Source organism: Macaca thibetana, chromosome 16, assembly GCF_024542745.1.
Source record: "Macaca thibetana thibetana isolate TM-01 chromosome 16, ASM2454274v1, whole genome shotgun sequence".
In the NCBI taxonomy this organism is placed as follows: Eukaryota; Metazoa; Chordata; class Mammalia; order Primates; family Cercopithecidae; genus Macaca; species Macaca thibetana.
The window spans coordinates 75,619,460-75,635,804 of NC_065593.1; the positions used below are offsets into that span (position 1 = coordinate 75,619,460).

The following is a 16,345-nucleotide window of genomic DNA, read 5'->3' on the forward strand; positions in this document are numbered from 1 at the left end:
CACGATGTACACTGAAACGTGCAATACAAATAGGCAGCATGATGTGCCTCGGTTCACTAAACCGAGCTACACTGGGTGGTTGTTTTCTACCACTTTCCTTAATGCTTATAGACACCTCATTCTGCTGCTGAATTCCTCATGTTCAATTCCCCCCATCTTCATGGAACATCCTCTGTGCAGGGACTTGACCCCTGTCCTGCTAGCTTTGCACTGAGGCAAGCTCTGTCCATGCCTAGTAGTGCCACCATCTTTACTAGATGAGGTTTCTAAAGATCTTGGCATGGAAGGAAAGCCTGGGGGCCTTGGATAGGCCTTGGATAGTGGGAGAGCTCCAGGCAAGCCACCTGATCTCTTTGAGCCTCAGTATCCTCACTCACATCCCTATGGCTCAGTAGAGTCCCAAGCACATGGTGGACACGCAGAAGTATTGATCATCTTCCTCACCTCCCCTAGGAGAGCCCTTGGGAATCCCCACATAATATTCCCTGAAGACCTTAATCCAATGAGCTGAGTAATTGACTCGGTACCAAACTCAGAGAAAGGATATTAGAAGCCAAAAGGAGGTAGAGTATGTCCCAGTACGATAAACAGCCTCTGATCTCAAGGAAGAAAGAACAGAGCTGCAGGTGGGAAGTGTGCGCCGCAAATCACCAAAGTGGGAGTGGAAGGAGCGCCCACCAGTCCCTCGGAGGCGATCCCTAAGACCCGGTGAGTATGGCTTCGAAAAATGTGATTGTCCTCAACCCCACAGTCTTGAACCTAACAGGAGATCTCAAAGCCTGAAAGACACCACTTTAGGATCAACAGCAGATCTGCGACTTTCCACAGCAGGCACACAGAACCCTAAAGTTAGTCAAGGTTGGACATAGGAAGGGCTTCCAAACACACAGAGAAATTCATTAATCCTAAATTATAAAGGGAGGTTCTTTAAAGGAACCAAGATGATTGTGAGATTATCCTGAGCTTTTTGTCTTGTTTTGTTTTTGATACAGAGTCTCACTCTGTCACCAAGGCTGGAGTGCAGTGGCGTGATCTCAGCTCACTGCAACCTCCATGTTGCGGGTTCAAGCAATTCCCTGCCTCAGCCTCCTGAGTAGCTGGGATTGCAGGCGCCTGCCACCATGCCCGGCTAATTTTTGTTTGTTTAGTAGAGTCGGGATATCACCATCTTGGCCAGGATGGTCTTGACCTCCTGACCTCATGATCCACCCACCTCGGCCTCCCAAAGTGGAGGGATTACAGGTGTGAGCCACAGTGTCTGGCCTATCCTGAGCCTTTTGAGGCTGAAACCAGAGATGCGAAGCCCAGCCTCTCCCCACTGGCCATGCGGAGGCTCTTGTTGGGTAGTCTCTCAGCCTGCAGGAGCCAGGGATCTGGCCCCAAGTGATGCCCCAACAGTGGGCCACTTCCCGGGACTGTCAGGAAAATCTCAAGTCTAATTCAAAGTTGATTTTTTACTAGCAATGAATGATGGACGTGGTCTCCATTGCTCAAGGCCCTGGGAAGATCTAGACTACAGAAAAGGATCACCGACTTCTGCCCACACCTGTGGGCCTCAGTTCTTCCCTCTGGTCCATGGTTGCCATGGTAACCCTTTGTAAAGTTGTTTCCCCAGGGTTCCCTGGAGTCCTCTGAGTCACCATAACTCTGGGGTCAACAGAAGTGGAGAGGTGACAGGAGACACTCCCGTACCCTGGCTGCTCCCACGTGTTCCTGGCAGTAACCCGTCTAGGGAGCCTCACCAGCCCTGTGCCTATCTGCGGAGTTGTGCAGTGATCCCCAGTTAGGGCCCCTGCTAGGGCTCATTCCTAAGGGAGGCTGGAGACTTCTTCCATGGCCGAAAATCCACATCTAAGTCCCCAACACTGGCTAAAAGACCCTGTCATGGGGCGCCGTCTGTCCCAATTCACATTGGAGGAAGGATGGTGGGGGAGGCAGAAGCTAAGTGGAGCTCAGGGACCCTCCTCCATTCCCACCTGGCTCCTCCTCTTTGCTGGTGCTGGAAGGAGAATGGAGAAAGAGGTGTCTCCACCCTCCCTGGGCCCCAGCTTTCTCAGAACTGGTATCATTGATGACACCCCTCTTGGACCCTCCTGCAGCCCTGCCTGGAGAACAGCCCACAGCCCAGGGCCCTCCCAGCAGATGATGAGTCTGGGCTGCTGGTCGGGTAATGCTTCGGGAATGACGGCAGAAAAAGGAGGTCTGTCTTCTGCTCCGAAAGGGGGGAGATGGCAGGGCCCCAGCATTCACATCCTGGGCCACAGGGCTGTGGGTTTTCAATGTTGGTTGCCAACACCACAGCCAACCACTTCTAGAAGCGTTTCCTTGCTTCCTTGCTTCTGTTTCTATAGCGCGTCAAGTGCTAGATGCTCTTAAACTCAGCGGGGGATGATTTCAGTGCCCGTGAGGATGTTCTTTCCTGCTCTCACCTCTGGGGGCATCTGATGCTTGTGACCTCCAGATGGTATTGAAATAGCCCCAACTCTGGGCACCAGGAGACAGGAGGCTCAGTCCTGGCCTTCTCTTCCTTCGCCTTGTCCTGCTGTGAGGTTTCTACAAGGCACCCCATGCCACTGGGCCATTCTCACCTGGGAATAGAGAAAGAACAAGCTGCCCCTTATGGAAAGACAAAATGAGGCAAAGAGCCCCTTGTGTTGGGGGCAGGATCCCTGCACTCAGAGGGATTTAGAAGCTGAAATTACTGGGTTGGGAGCGGTGGCTCATGCCAGTGATCTCAGTATTTTGGGAGGCCAGGGAGGGTGGATCACCTAAAATCAAGAGTTCGAGACCAGCCTGGCCAACATACTGAAACCCCCTCTCTATTAAAAAAGTACAAAACAGCCCGGCATAGTGGTGGGAGCCTGTAATCCCAGCTACTAGGGAGGCTGAGGAGGGAGAATCATTTCAACCCAGGGGTGGAGGTTGCAGTGAGGCAAGATCATGCCACTGCACTCCAGCCTGGGTGACAGAATGAGACTCCATCACAAAAAAGAAATAAAATAAAATAAAGAAACTAAAATAACTAAATAACTGAGTAGCACCACACTACCTGCTCTGGAGAAAGGACTTTTTTTTTTTTTTTTTATCCAGGGCATCTTTCGGCCTGATGTGTTCTGAGTTCCAAAGCTGGGGAAGAGACTCAAACCTTCAAGAGCTCTTACAACTTTTAGATTCTCTGATGGTTTCAGGGCATAGGACGAAGCGCTTGTGGTCCGTGTCTGTCCCCAGGATTTCTGTTTCTTGGTTTGTATCCCTGCTGCAGGTCCAAGGACCTGGGGCAATACCTCAAGTCTAGATTCGTCCTCCCAGGGACCTGGGGGAGCCCCCGCCCCCGCCCCAAGGCTCAGGGAAAGAGGAGAGCAAAGTGTGTGGTTGGTACCCTCTAGTGGTCAGTATTAGCACTGCATCCAGCTGCCTCGGGCTGGCCCAGGAGGAGTCAGCAAAAGTGGAATTCAGGACTGAATCCTGCCCAGAACCCCTGCAATCTATTGCCTGTGCTTGGCGCCTTTTCCCAAAACACACATTCTCTCTGCTTGGTGGAGGGGAAACATGCGAGGAGGAGGAAAGGGATAGGATAGAGAGTGGGATGGGGTCGGTAGAGGTCTTAAGGACTGGCTATCATGACATCCTTCCCCGCGTTCAGGTTGGCCACCATGGCGTGCTGCCAGAGTGCACCCACCTGACCCTTAAAGAGAGGACAGGTTGGGTAGTATCTCTGGCTGACCCTCTGTGCACAACCCTCACAGTGTTGGTGACGGTGGGAAGGGAAACATGACAAGCCAGGGGGCATGATCCCAGCATGTATGGGAGGAGTTTCTAAATTAGCCATTAGCACAGCCGCATCAGGGGTCCCATGAGTAAACGTACAGAGAAATAGGTGGGGTCAAGCAGCAAGAGATAAGGGGCCAGGGTATAAAAAGAGCCCACAGGAGACCAGCTCCAGGATCTCAAAGCCCGACTGCCCGAACCACTCAGAGTCCTGTGGACAGCTCGCCTAGCTGCAATGGCTGCAGGTAAGCGCCCCTAAAATCCCTTTCGACACGATGTGTCCCGAGGGGAGAGGTGGCGCCCTGTAGATGGGACGGGGGCACTAACCCTCAGGTTTGGGGCTTCTGAATGTGAGTATCGCCATCTAAGCCCAGATATTTAACCAATATTAGAATGTTCCTGGTCCCTGGAGGGATGGAGAGAGAAAAACAAACAGCTCCTGGGGCGGGGAGAGCATTGGCCTCTTGCTCTCTGGCTCCCTCCGTTGCCCTCCGGTTTCTCCCCAGGCTCCCGGACATCCCTGCTCCTGGTTTTTGCCCTCCTCTGCCTGCCTTGGCTTCAAGAGGCTGGTAGGGTCTCAAGCGTACCCTTATCCAGGCTTTTTGACAACATTATGATGCAAGCCCATCGCCTGCACCAACTGGCCTTTGACACCTACCAGGAGTTTGTAAGCTCTTGGGGAATGGGTGCGTGTCAGGGGTGGCAGGAAGGGGTGACTTTCCCCCGCCTGGGAAGTCATGGGAGGAGACTAAGGAGCTCACGGTTGTTTTCTGAAGCGAAGATGCCGGCAGATGAGCATACACTGAGCAAGGTTCTCAGAGAAGTAACAATGGGAGCTGGTCTCCAGCATAGAGACCAGCAGTCCCTCTTGGTGGGGGGGTCCTTCTCCTAGGAAAAAACCTACATCCCAAAGGAAAAGAAGCATTCGCTCATGGGGAACCCCCAGGCCTCCTTCTGCTTCTCAGAGTCTATTCCCACACCCTCCAACAGGGAGGAAACGCAGCAGAAATCCGTGAGTGGATACCTTCTCCCCAAGGTGGGGATAGGGGAGGCCTGTGGTCAGAGCCCCCGGGCAGCACAGCCACTGCGTGTCCTTCCCCTGCAGAACCTAGAGCTGCTCCGCATCTCCCTGCTTCTCATCCAGTCGTGGCTGGAGCCCGTGCAGTTACTCGGGAGTGTGTTTGCCAACAACCTGGTGTATGGCACCTCGGAGAGCGATGCCTATGACCTCCTAAAGAACCTAGAGGAAGGCATCCAAACGTTGATGCGGGTGAGGGTGGCGCCAGGGTTCCCCAATCCTGCAACCTCACTGGCTTCGAGGGCTGGGGGAGAGAAACACTGCTGCCCTCTTTTTAGCAGTCAGGCCCTGACCCAAGAGAACTCACCTTAGTCTTCATTTCCCCTGGTGAATCAATCCTCCAGGTCTTTCTCTACACCCTGAAGGGGAGGGAGGAAAATGAATGAATGAGAGAGGGAGGGAGGGAACAGTGACCAAGCGCTCAGCCTCTCCTTCTCTTCCTTCACTTTGCAGAGGCTGCAAGATGGCAGCCCCCGGACTGGGCAGATCTTCAAGCAGACCTACAGCACGTTTGACACAGACTCACAGAACGATGACTCACTGCTCAAGAACTACGAGCTGCTCCACTGCTTCAGGAAGGACATGGATATGGTCGAGACATTCCTGCGCATGGTGCAGTGCCGCACTGTGGAGGGCAGCTGTGGCTTCTAGGTGCCCGCGTGGCATCCTGTGACCCCTTCCCAGTGCCTGTCCTGGCCCCGGAAGGTGCCACTCCAGTGCCCACCAACCTTGTCCTAATAAAATTAAGTTGTATCATTTTGTCTGACTAGGTGTCCTTCTATAATATTGCGGGGTGGAAGGTGGTGGTGTGAAGCAAGGGGCAGCTTGGGAAGACAACCTGTAGGGCCTGCAGGGTCTATTGGGAACCAGGCCACTGAAATATAAGAGATTTGGTTGTTCCTGTGCCATAAGAAAGCTGACACATCACTGCAGTCTGTTACTCACTAAGGCCATTCCATCAGGTCAGTGGTCCCAGCTCACTGGTCATAGCTCAATGGTCATCCCAGAGATGACTTGAAGGCATTTCTTCCTGTCCCACCATTACCATCAACACCAAACCTGGCCCCCCAGGAATGAGAAGAAATGAAAACAAGATGGGCTATTAAGTGCCGAGGCAAAAGCTTCCCAACAGGTGAGGAAACAATATAATAGAATTACTTGTGTGCAGAACAACTTTAAGATCAATATTCCTTAAGCCCAACTACTCTTGGGAAATGAGAACGATGCAAAAATGAGTTTCAGACATACAGAACGAGAGCTTTTGGAATCAGAATTAGGGTGAGGGAAGTGGAAGAGAGATTTTATTTGGGGTTGCAAATGCAGTGACAACAGGTGCCAGGAAGATATCAATGTAAGCAATGAGGGCTGGATGGAATAGGATAAATCCCAGATGACACTCGCTTTCCTTTGGTGGATGCAACACAGAGGGGTGAGAACCAGCACAATCTGCAGCACTCAAGCCCCTGCTGAGGTAGGACCCACCCAGCCTGTCACCATCAGGACTGCAGGGACAGGGCTTCCAGACCTTCTGATTCTTTGAGACAGCTAGGATATTCAGACCTTTACGTGAAATCTAACATTTAAACACTGGCAACACATATTGAACATATATTAAGAGCAAAAATTAACCCAAACACACATGGTCTCCAAGCTGTTTGTGAGCAAGTTTATTCTAAGAGATGCTGATTGGGGAACTTGGTGTAAGGGAAAGAATCAGAAAAATTTGGTTTTTACATAATTTAGTGCTCCTGAATAAATTACTTGACCAAGCTGAGATAATAATATATTGCTTTACTAGGATTATGAGAGGATTAAACACAGTGACATTTTTGATATATTATAGTACTCAAGAAATTGTAGTTATTTCTGCATTGAATTTTTGGATGTTTTGTGTTTTCTGATGGAGTGTCTAAATATCTGTTGTGAAATTATATTGTTTTCCTTGACAATTAGGAAATAATGAACATTTCAGATGTTTAGTGTTGAGAAGCACTAAAGAGCGGTGGTAGTTCTTTAGAGTTAAGAGTTTACTCTGCCAAGCACTTTGGCTAAGCGACTGGTGACCTATAAATCGATACTAAGATGCTCACAGGAACTCTAGTATCCAAAAATGATTTCATGAAGTCAGGAATTATTCTGCAATGCAAAAAATCAACCCCCTAATTAATCTTCTTTAGAAGTTCTGATTCTTATGTACTATAATGAATTTTCTTGATAATGAGACCCATTTGTGTTCATTTTTGGCTATTTTACAGTTAATAACTCAGTCCTTGGGGAGTGGCCGAAAGCTGAAATAATAAGAACTCTGGAGCTGCTGCATTTCTCAGTTCAGAAGTCATTCCTACATCTTACGTAGTTCTTCTACTATCTGGCTTTAAAATTATGGCATTTTGAAGTTAGAAGGGCCTCATAAGTCAGTCTAGTTTCTTCTACTTTGGGAATCTTATCCTCCGGCATCCATTATAGTCAGTATTCCAATTACGAGTGTGTAGCACTAGGACCAAGGGAATCACTTTTTCACAGCGCTCCTCATTCTATTAAACCACTCTCATTGCAGAAAACTATTTCTTGCACAAAGCTGGAATCAATATTCCTGCAGCGTCCTTCATTCGGCCTTAAAATTATTTAGAAATCTCACGGTCTTTAGAAGTCGATAGAATGAGCACAATTTTAATTATCTCTTGGCTTGCGTGTTTTAAAAGGAAAGGTGACCCATCTTTGTAAGTATTTGTTGAATGCACGTGATAGGGGAATGACAATGTCCAGCGCCTACCTGGGTGACTAAGAGGGTTCTAAAGTGGGGTGGTCGTAACATAAAACTGAACTGCAGGGGGAGCCACACTCCAGAGAGTGTCCACCCAGCTCCCTTCCGGTATAGGAGAATGCACTCAACCACTGCTGGTTGAGAATTAGAAAGATACTACATGACTTTGCACATTTTCGAATATAAAAAGACCTTAAAGACCATCTACTTTAAACTCTTTTGATTTACCCACAGTTATTCTACTTTTCAGCTCATCAACTTGGTGTGGACAGCAATTTCCGCTGCAAATTTGAGATGCCTAGGGTGTTTTCTAAACGATGCATATGTAAGCCCTCAGTCCCTGAGATTCTGATATAATTAGCCTGGAATCTGGTCTAGGCAAGAGTAGTTTGAAAACTTTCCCAGGTGATTCTAATGTGTAAACAAGGTTGAGAACCACTGTGTTAGGGACCGCAGAGATGAGAGCCTCGTGTCCACAGGTGTATTGGTTTAACAGGGAAAAAGGAGAATAAGGAGATGAGACACCTGGGCCAGTTGTGGTGCCACCTGCTCTGAATTCCAACCAGTCATCTCAAAAGTGTTTCTCAGGAACCAGTCACAAAAAGACAAATACTGTCTGATACCAGTCATATGAGGTACTCAGAGCAGTCAAATTCATAGAGACAAAAAGTAGGATCGTGGCTGCCAGAGGCTGTGGGGAGGGAGGGAATAGGGAGCTATTCAATGAGCAAAGGGTTTAGACTGTGCAAGATGAAAAGGGTTCTGAAGATGGACAGTGGTGATGGTTGCATGACAATGTGAATGTACTTCATGTGACAGAACTGTACACATACAATGGTTAAGATGTACACGTAAAATGGTAAAATGCTTATATATTCTCACAACTAAATATGTTAAAAGTCCATTTTGGTTTTTGTTTTTGAAACAGAGGCTGGAGTGCGGTGGTGCGATCTCAGCCCACTGCAACCTCCACCTCCCGGGTTCAAATGGCTCTCATGCCTCAGCCTCCTGAGTAGCTGGGATTATAAGCGTGCACCACCACACACGGTTAATTTTTGTGTTTTTTGTAAAGACAGGATTTCGCCATGTTGGTCAGGCTGGTCTCAAACTCCTGGCCTCAGGGGATCCACCCGCCTTGGCCTCCCAAAGTGCTAGGATTGTAGGCATGAGCCACCGCGCCTGACCCTTAATGGTATTTTATAATGAAAACTCTTCCTAAAGATAAGACTAGTGAGACTGGCACAAGGAGGAGTTCAGTAGGCAGAGCTCGAGTCATCCTTGACCCCTGGGATAATGTTTTCTTGACTCTGTCATTTTTTTGAATTTACCCTAACCTAAAATGACCACTTCTGAATTTCTTCCATGAGCGTTGTTGAAATACACATGGTGAGTTTTGTCCCTTTATACACAGTTGAGAGCAGAACTGACCCCTTCCCTTTTCTTCTGAATTATCAGGTCTGGGCTTCTAGGCCAAGACAAGCTGACACTTTGCCTGGCTGCTTCTTTAATTCAGAAGGCCCTGGAGTGCTGAGGCATGTGATGAGCACCGCTGGGATTAGGGTTACCAACTTGTCCTCATTTTCAGAAGACTTTCTCAATGTCAACACTGAAAGTCCCACGTTCCTTCCAAGAATCCCTCAGCTCAATGCAAACTCAGCTAATAGGACTGGTCACCCTACTAGTAGTCCTAAATCATAGAGGACCAAACTCGGGGGAAAGTAGGGGAAGGAGCAAGAAAAAGACTAGAAAAATCGGAAAGCTGTGCACGGTGTCTATGACTTTTGATGGCCCTCAAGGTCACCATGGATTTCTGATTCTTGCTTTGAGTTTATGTGATTATAATGATGTGCTTAATTCCCACCAGAATTATCAGTGTAATAATTAAAACCAACAAATGTGAACACCATGCTAATTTATTACAAGTATTATGTCATTTCTTTCTAATTATAATCTTCTAAGGTAAATACTATTATTAATCCTATGGTAAGAAGTCCCACTAAAGATATAACTTATGCTTTCTCAGGACTAGAGAGAAAGACACCAAAATGCCACCCTGACCATCCTTGAGAGGATAAACGGCCAGGCACGGTGGTTCATGCCTGTAATCTCAGCACTTTGGGAAGCCAAGGTGGGAGGAGGTCAGAAGTTCAAGACCAGCCTGGCCAACATGGTGTCACCCCATCTTTACTAAAAATGCAAAAATTAGCCAGGTGTGGTGGTGCACACCTGTATTCCCAGCTACTGAGGCATGAGAATCGCTCCAGCCCGGGAGGCAGAGTTGCACTGAGCCGATCATGCCACTGCACTGCAGCTGGGTGGCTGAGCAATATTCTGTCTCAAAAATAATAATAAAGACGACAAACTTTTGGAGTACTAAAGGCCACTCTTCCTCTGGAGATAATCAAGGTAGCTGCAATTTAAGCGTGAGCCACTTGCTTTAATGTTCAGAAAGAATATGATCAAAACCATTTAGGGGGTGGGGCCTCCTCCTCCTATAGACAATGAAGGCAGCTACCCTCAGAAGCTCTATTATACTGGAAGAGAGATGTGAGACCCTTCCTGCTTTAAGAATCAATGAAGCCGGGCATGGTGGCTCAGCCTGAAATCCCAGCACTTTGAGAGGTGGGCAGATCACCTGAGGTCAGGAGTTTGAGATCAGCCTGGCCAACATAATGACACCCTGTCTCTACTAATAACACAAAAATTAGCGGGACATGGTGGCACACACCTGTAATCCCAGCTACTCCAGAGGTGAGACAAGAAAATTGCTTGAAGCCAGGAGGCAGAAGTTGCAGTGAGCCGAGATCACGCCACTGAACTCCAGCCTGGGAGGTCAGAGCGAGACTCCATCTCCAAAAAAAAAAAAAGAAAGAAAGAAAGAATCAGTGAGAAGGGGCTGCCTGACCCCTGGTGGTGTGGATCCTTCGGGAAGGAAAGCAAACAGAGTTTCCAAGTCTACAAGGGTTCCAAGTAACCCAGCCTACTCTGAAGACCGTTGCGGGACAGCTCTTCCAAACTACTGAGCTCTAAGAACTGGAACCCTGGAAACCCAAGCAAGAGGACAAGCGCAGCTGGACTAGGCCCCGAAGAAGGAGATCATCCTCCCTCAGAGATCCACAGCAGCTGGGAACCTGGATCTGCAGACCCACTTGGTTTGATGGTATTGTGTGGGACCATCTGTCAACACTGATACCCTGTGGCAGTGACAAGCAAAGGCAGCAGCCGGCTAAGTCTCCAGGCTCTCTCTGCTGGAACTAGAAAGTCCAAGTGGCCCCCTTCTTCCCTCCCTTTTTGGTTTTGTTTGTTTTGTTTTGTGTTTGTTTGTTTGTTTTTGTTTTCATTTTCTTCAAGACGGGAGTGTTGCTCGGTTGGCCAGGCTGAAGTGCAATGGCGCGATCTCGGCTCACTGCAACCTCCACGCCCCAGATTCAAGCGATTCTCCTGCCTCAGCCTCCCCAGTAGCTGGGATTACAGGTGCACACCACCACACCTGGCTCATTTTTCCCTTCCTTTTTAGATTTGCTGTGCTTCAAGACACTGAGGCCATGAGGCAGGGTTTGCAGATAAAGGATAACTACAGCCCTGATGCGGCTGATCCTGACACCGAAATGGCTGTGGATCCCCGGATGGGGCGGCTCTATACTCCTGTCTCTGAAACCTGCTTCTTAACTTATTTCCCCAAATGCTCGATTCAGGGAAGGTGGATGATTTATATCAGACTCACAGGATGAGAGAGCAGCAGTAGCTCCACCTAGTGGAAACATCCAGGTTGAAAAGGTCATGTTGGGGGATGATGCTATTTTGCAAAGTCAAGATAATTCATGTCCCTCCAGGAAGCCTTCTTTGATCTGAGTTATGCTTTCTCTTAACAATCTGCTTTCCCAGTCATAGGAATTCATGCACAAATGTAATCTCCTACTTGTTTGTCTAAATAGCTTTCCTAATAAATTTGTGGAAGCCAGGGACAATGTTTTGTTCACCGCTGCATCCCCACTGCTTTGTATGTGGTGAAACCAAAGGGTTATTTTTATACTTAATCTATAACACCAGACTCAGAGGAGGTCTGAGAAGAATGGGAAAATGTTTTCTCTCTGGTGTCTGATGCCACGATTTTTTCTAGCTAGTATCTGCAATTTGGAAGGCTACGCACCTCTCTCTATCTGGAAGTCTGAACTTCAGTTTTTGTTTTTGTTTCATTTGTTTTGTTCTTGAGACAGGGTCTGGCTCTGTCACCCAGGCTGGAGTGCAGTGCATGATCTCAACTAGCTGCAACCCTGCACCTCCCGCGCTCAAGTGATCCTCCCACCTCAGACTCTCTGAGTCCGCAGATTCAAGTAGCTGGGACTACAGGCACGTGCCAGTATAGTACACTAAGTTTTGTATTTTTTGTAGAAATGGGGTTTCACCATGTTGTCCAGGATATTTGCCAACTCTGGGGCTCAAGTGATTCGCCTGCCTCAGCCTCTCAAAGACCTGGGATTACAGGTGTGAGCCACCTCCCCGGCCTGAATTTTAGTTTTGAAAGCAGGTCAAATAGGCTGCTGCCCTGAGCTAATGCACCCCCTGCCCTGGGCTGGTTGTTTATGCTATCAACACGGTGTTTTTTCCTTAGAAATTGTCCTTAAAGTTATAAAATGCAGCTGGGAGCGGTGGCTCACACCTGTAATCCCAGCACTTTAGAAGGCCGAGGTGCGTGGATCACGAGGTCAGGACTTCAAGACCAGCCTGGCCAAGATAGTGAAACGCTGTTTCTACTAAAAACACAAAAAATTAGCTGGGCATGATGGTGGGCACCTGTAATCCCAGCTACTCTGGAGGCTGAGGCAGAGAATTCCTTGAACCTGGGAGGTGGAGTTTGAAGTGAGCCGAAATTGCGCGACTGCACTCCAGCCTGGGCAACAGGGCGAGACTCCATCTAAAAAAAAAAGTTATAAAATGCAACTGTTTGACATAATAAGAGCTTTCAGCAATGACACAGAAGGGTAGAGAAATGCATTTGGATATCATAAAATCACTTTTATTTTTACCATAGCAACTTTCCAGTGAACATTTCTTGACTGATTTGGAAGAAAAGATCTGGTTTTATGATTCCTCATGCCTTCTCCGAGGGTGAATATACTCTTTTCCAAGGACAAGAAAGGAAGCTGAATCATAAAATCATATGAACATTTGCACAAGAGGATTCCTCTTGAAGTTTCAGGGAAATTGTTTTCAGACAGATGAAAACATCCACTTGTTGATGAAAAGGGAGAGTAAACATTGGAACTGTAACCTAGACGCCCATATGGGTAAAAAAAATAAAACTGGCAAATGCCAACTCACAGTTGATCTCTCTGTCAAAAGGAATTCAGAGATGTTTGGAGTGCTTAACCTATGACGCCAATTCCGTGGAAGAACTCTACCTTCTACTTCACAGACAGGACACTGGGCTAGATAGGATGCTTGTCCGGCCCAAAGTGGAATTTCTTACCATCTGTATACTCCCCCAAGACCCACAACAGATGGTTACTGAGTTGAAGCTTGCCACTGATCCTTAATGATGTCAACAAGCTCAGCTCTGGGAGCTGGCACTCCAGAAGCCCAGGTCAGGGGAGCAATGGAAAGTGGAGATGGGAACAGAGCTCTGACTCCTAGCCCCGTATTTGATACTTACTCCCTTCAAAGTCCTGTCCCTGGACTACAAATTGAGTTCCCAGTTAGAAATCAGAAAACCATGAAATATGAGTTGCATTTCTAAGATGTGCCTGTCTTTAGCATGACGTTTAAGAGAAAGGGCAGTGGGAACCATAAAGAAATGGCAGCCAGGCGTGGTGGTGTGCACCTGTAATCCCAGCTACTGGGGAGGCTGAGGCAGGAGAATCACCTGAACCTGGGAGGCTGAAGTTGCAGTGAGCCGAGACTGCATCATTGCACTCCAGCCTAGGTGACAACAGTGAGACTCCATCTCAAAAAGAGAAAAAAAAGGAGGGGAGAGAGAGAGAGGGAAAGGTGAGCTTGTGGACATACTGGACACACAGGACCTGGGACATGGGGGCCTGAAACACTGTTTTACCGACAGAAAAATACAAAGGGAAATGCAGCCTGCCATTCTGTTTCTTCCTTTCTCCTCTATCCCTTCTTCCCTCCCTGGGAAACCACAGTAGCAGAAGTCTCATTCAATCAAATAGCTGTCAATTATATGAGTTGTACTTTTCTCTTCCTCAACAGTAAACTGGCTTTTCTCCTCTTTGTCCTCCTCTTTCTGTCTAGAGAGCAATTTCCTCCCGTCCACTTTGCAGGGCCGATAGCTCAAATACAGTGCTATGGTGATGACACCCACTCCAAGGGCAACGGTAATAACGACAAAGAGGGCAGAGCTGATTCCTTCATCCAATCCTGTCCAAGCACAGAAGACAGAGTTAGGAAGGTCACAAAGTACGAGGATCACCCACCCCAGCCCACCAGGCCCATTTCTGAGTCTCATTCTTCCCAACCTACTAGAATCTTTCTTATTTTCATCCTTGGATAAGAATCCCAAACCCCTGAGGGATTTCCATCCTCCGCCCGGCAGCAGAGCAGCAAAGTTTACCTTGAACAATGACAGCAATGTCTTTGCTGACAGAGCCCAGCTGGTTAGTGGCTGTGCAGCAGTAGGCTCTGGTGTGGTTCTGGGTTGCCTTCTGTGGCACTTCAAGGTCAAAGACCACCCCATTCCAGGTACACACCAAGGCTGGAGCTGGGTTTCCCTTTGGGACACAAGCAAGCCTGTGTTCCATCCCTTCCAGCCAGGTCTGTTTGCCAGAGCATCGGGATTCCTCTAACCATGGCTTGTCTGCAAAAACGGTTTCCCAAAGAGCTGAGTTCGGTGCACCACACTCCCTCACTACCTTCACACCCTGCTCCCTCTCCTCACCCAAATGTGGTCCCCTCCACCCAACAGCTTTCCTTACTAACGGAGCACTAGCAGATCTCTGCTTTGAGTCAACTCTTCTTTCCCATCTTCCCCATGGGCAGGGAGTCCCAGATGAAACCTAGGGTGTTCTTATGGATTCCGACTAAATGATAATGCTGCTCGAGCCATGGTGGCCCTGGGGCTCCTGCTTCCCATCTGTGCTTCTCAGTGGGTAAGGAGCTAGATAATGGTGACCTCAGAGATTAGGATTTTTCTACCTTTTTTTTCTTTTTTCTTTTTTTTTTGGAGACAAAGTCAGTCTCACTCTGTTGCCCCAGCTGGAGTGCAGAGGCATGATCTTGGCTCATGGCAACCTCTGCCTCTCGGGTTCAAGCAATTCTCATGCCGCAGCCTCTCCAATAGCTAGAATTACAGACGCACGTCACCATGAGCAGCTAATTTTTCTATTTTCAGTAGAGATGGGTTTCACCATGATGGCGATGCTGGTCTCAAACTCCTTACCTCAGGTGATCCACCTGTGTCGGCCTCCCAAACTGTTGGGATTACAGGCGTGAGCCACCACGCCCAGCCTATCCTGAGCCTTTTGAAGCAGACGCCAGAGATGCGAAGCCCAGTCTCTCCCGCCTGGCCATGTGGAGGCTCTTATTGGGTAGTCTCTCAGCCTGCAGGAGCCAGGGATCTGGCCCCAGGTGATGCCCCAACAGTGGGCCACTCCCCACGACTGTCAGGAAAATCCCAAGTCTAATTCAAAGTTGATTTTCTACTAGCAATGAATGATGGACATGGTCTCCATTGCTTAAGGCCCTGGGAAGATCTAGACTAGAGAAAAGGATCATCGACTTCTGCCCACACCTGTGGGCCTCAGTTCTTCCCTCTGGTCCATGGTTGCCATGGTAACGCTTTGTAAAGTTGTTTCCCCAGGGGTCCCTAGAGTCCTCTGAGTCACCATAACTCTGAGGTCAACAGAAGTGGAGAGAGGAGACACTCCCTGCCCTAGCTGGTCCCACGTGTTCCTGGCAGTAACCTGTCTGAGGAAACTCACCAGCCCTGTGCCCATCTACGGAGTTCTGGAGTGATCCCCAGTTAGGGCCCCTGCTGCCCTCATTCCTAAGGGAGGCTGGAGACTTCTTCCATGGCCAAAAACCCACATCTAAGTCCCCAGCACTAGCTAAAAGGCCCTGTCACGGGGTGCTATCTGTCCGTCCCAGTTCACATTGGAGGAAGGGGGGTGGGGGAGGCAGAAGCTACGTGGAGCTCAGGGACCCTCCTCCATTCCCACCTGGCTCCTCCTCTTTGCTGGTGCTGGAAGGAGCATGGGGAAAGTGGTGTCTCCACCCTCCCTTGTCCCCATCTTTCTCAGAGTTGGTATCATTGATGACACCCCTCTTGGATCCTCCCGCAGCCCTGCCTGGAGAACAGCCCACAGCCCAGGGCCCTCCCAGCAGATGATGAGTCTGGGCTGCTGGTCGGGTAATGCTTCAGGAATGAAGGCAGAAAAAGGAGGTCTGTCTTCTTCTCTGAAAGACGGGAGACGGCAGGGCCCCAGTATTCACATCCTGGGCCACAGGGCTGTGGGTTTTCATTGCTGGTTGCCAACACCACAGCCAACCACTTCTAGAAGTGTTTCCTTGCTTCCTTCCTTGTGTTTCTACAGCGTCAAGTGCTAGATGCTCTTAAACTCAGCGGGGGATGATTTCAGTGCCCGTGAGGATGTTCTTTCCTGCTCTCACCTCTGGGGGCATCTGATGCTTGTGACCTCCAGATGGTATTGAAATAGCACCAACCCTGGGCACCAGGAGACAGGAGGCTCAGTCCTGGCCTTCTCTGCCTTCGCCTTGTCCTG

The 16,345-nt window shown here is 48.8% G+C and overlaps 1 protein-coding gene and 1 pseudogene across 2 annotated transcripts in view; both read left to right on the top strand.

The window, feature by feature from the left end:
- The window catches only part of LOC126939561 (somatotropin-like), a 66,115-nt gene that overhangs the window by 17,570 nt on the left and 32,200 nt on the right, over nucleotides 1-16,345 (top strand). The gene's annotated exons all lie outside the window — the stretch shown is intronic.
- LOC126939557 (somatotropin-like) lies at nucleotides 3,841-5,361 on the top strand (annotated as a pseudogene). The gene is made up of 4 exons (XR_007720412.1): nucleotides 3,841-4,013; nucleotides 4,275-4,435; nucleotides 4,661-4,780; nucleotides 4,874-5,361. The product of XR_007720412.1 is annotated as a somatotropin-like (transcript).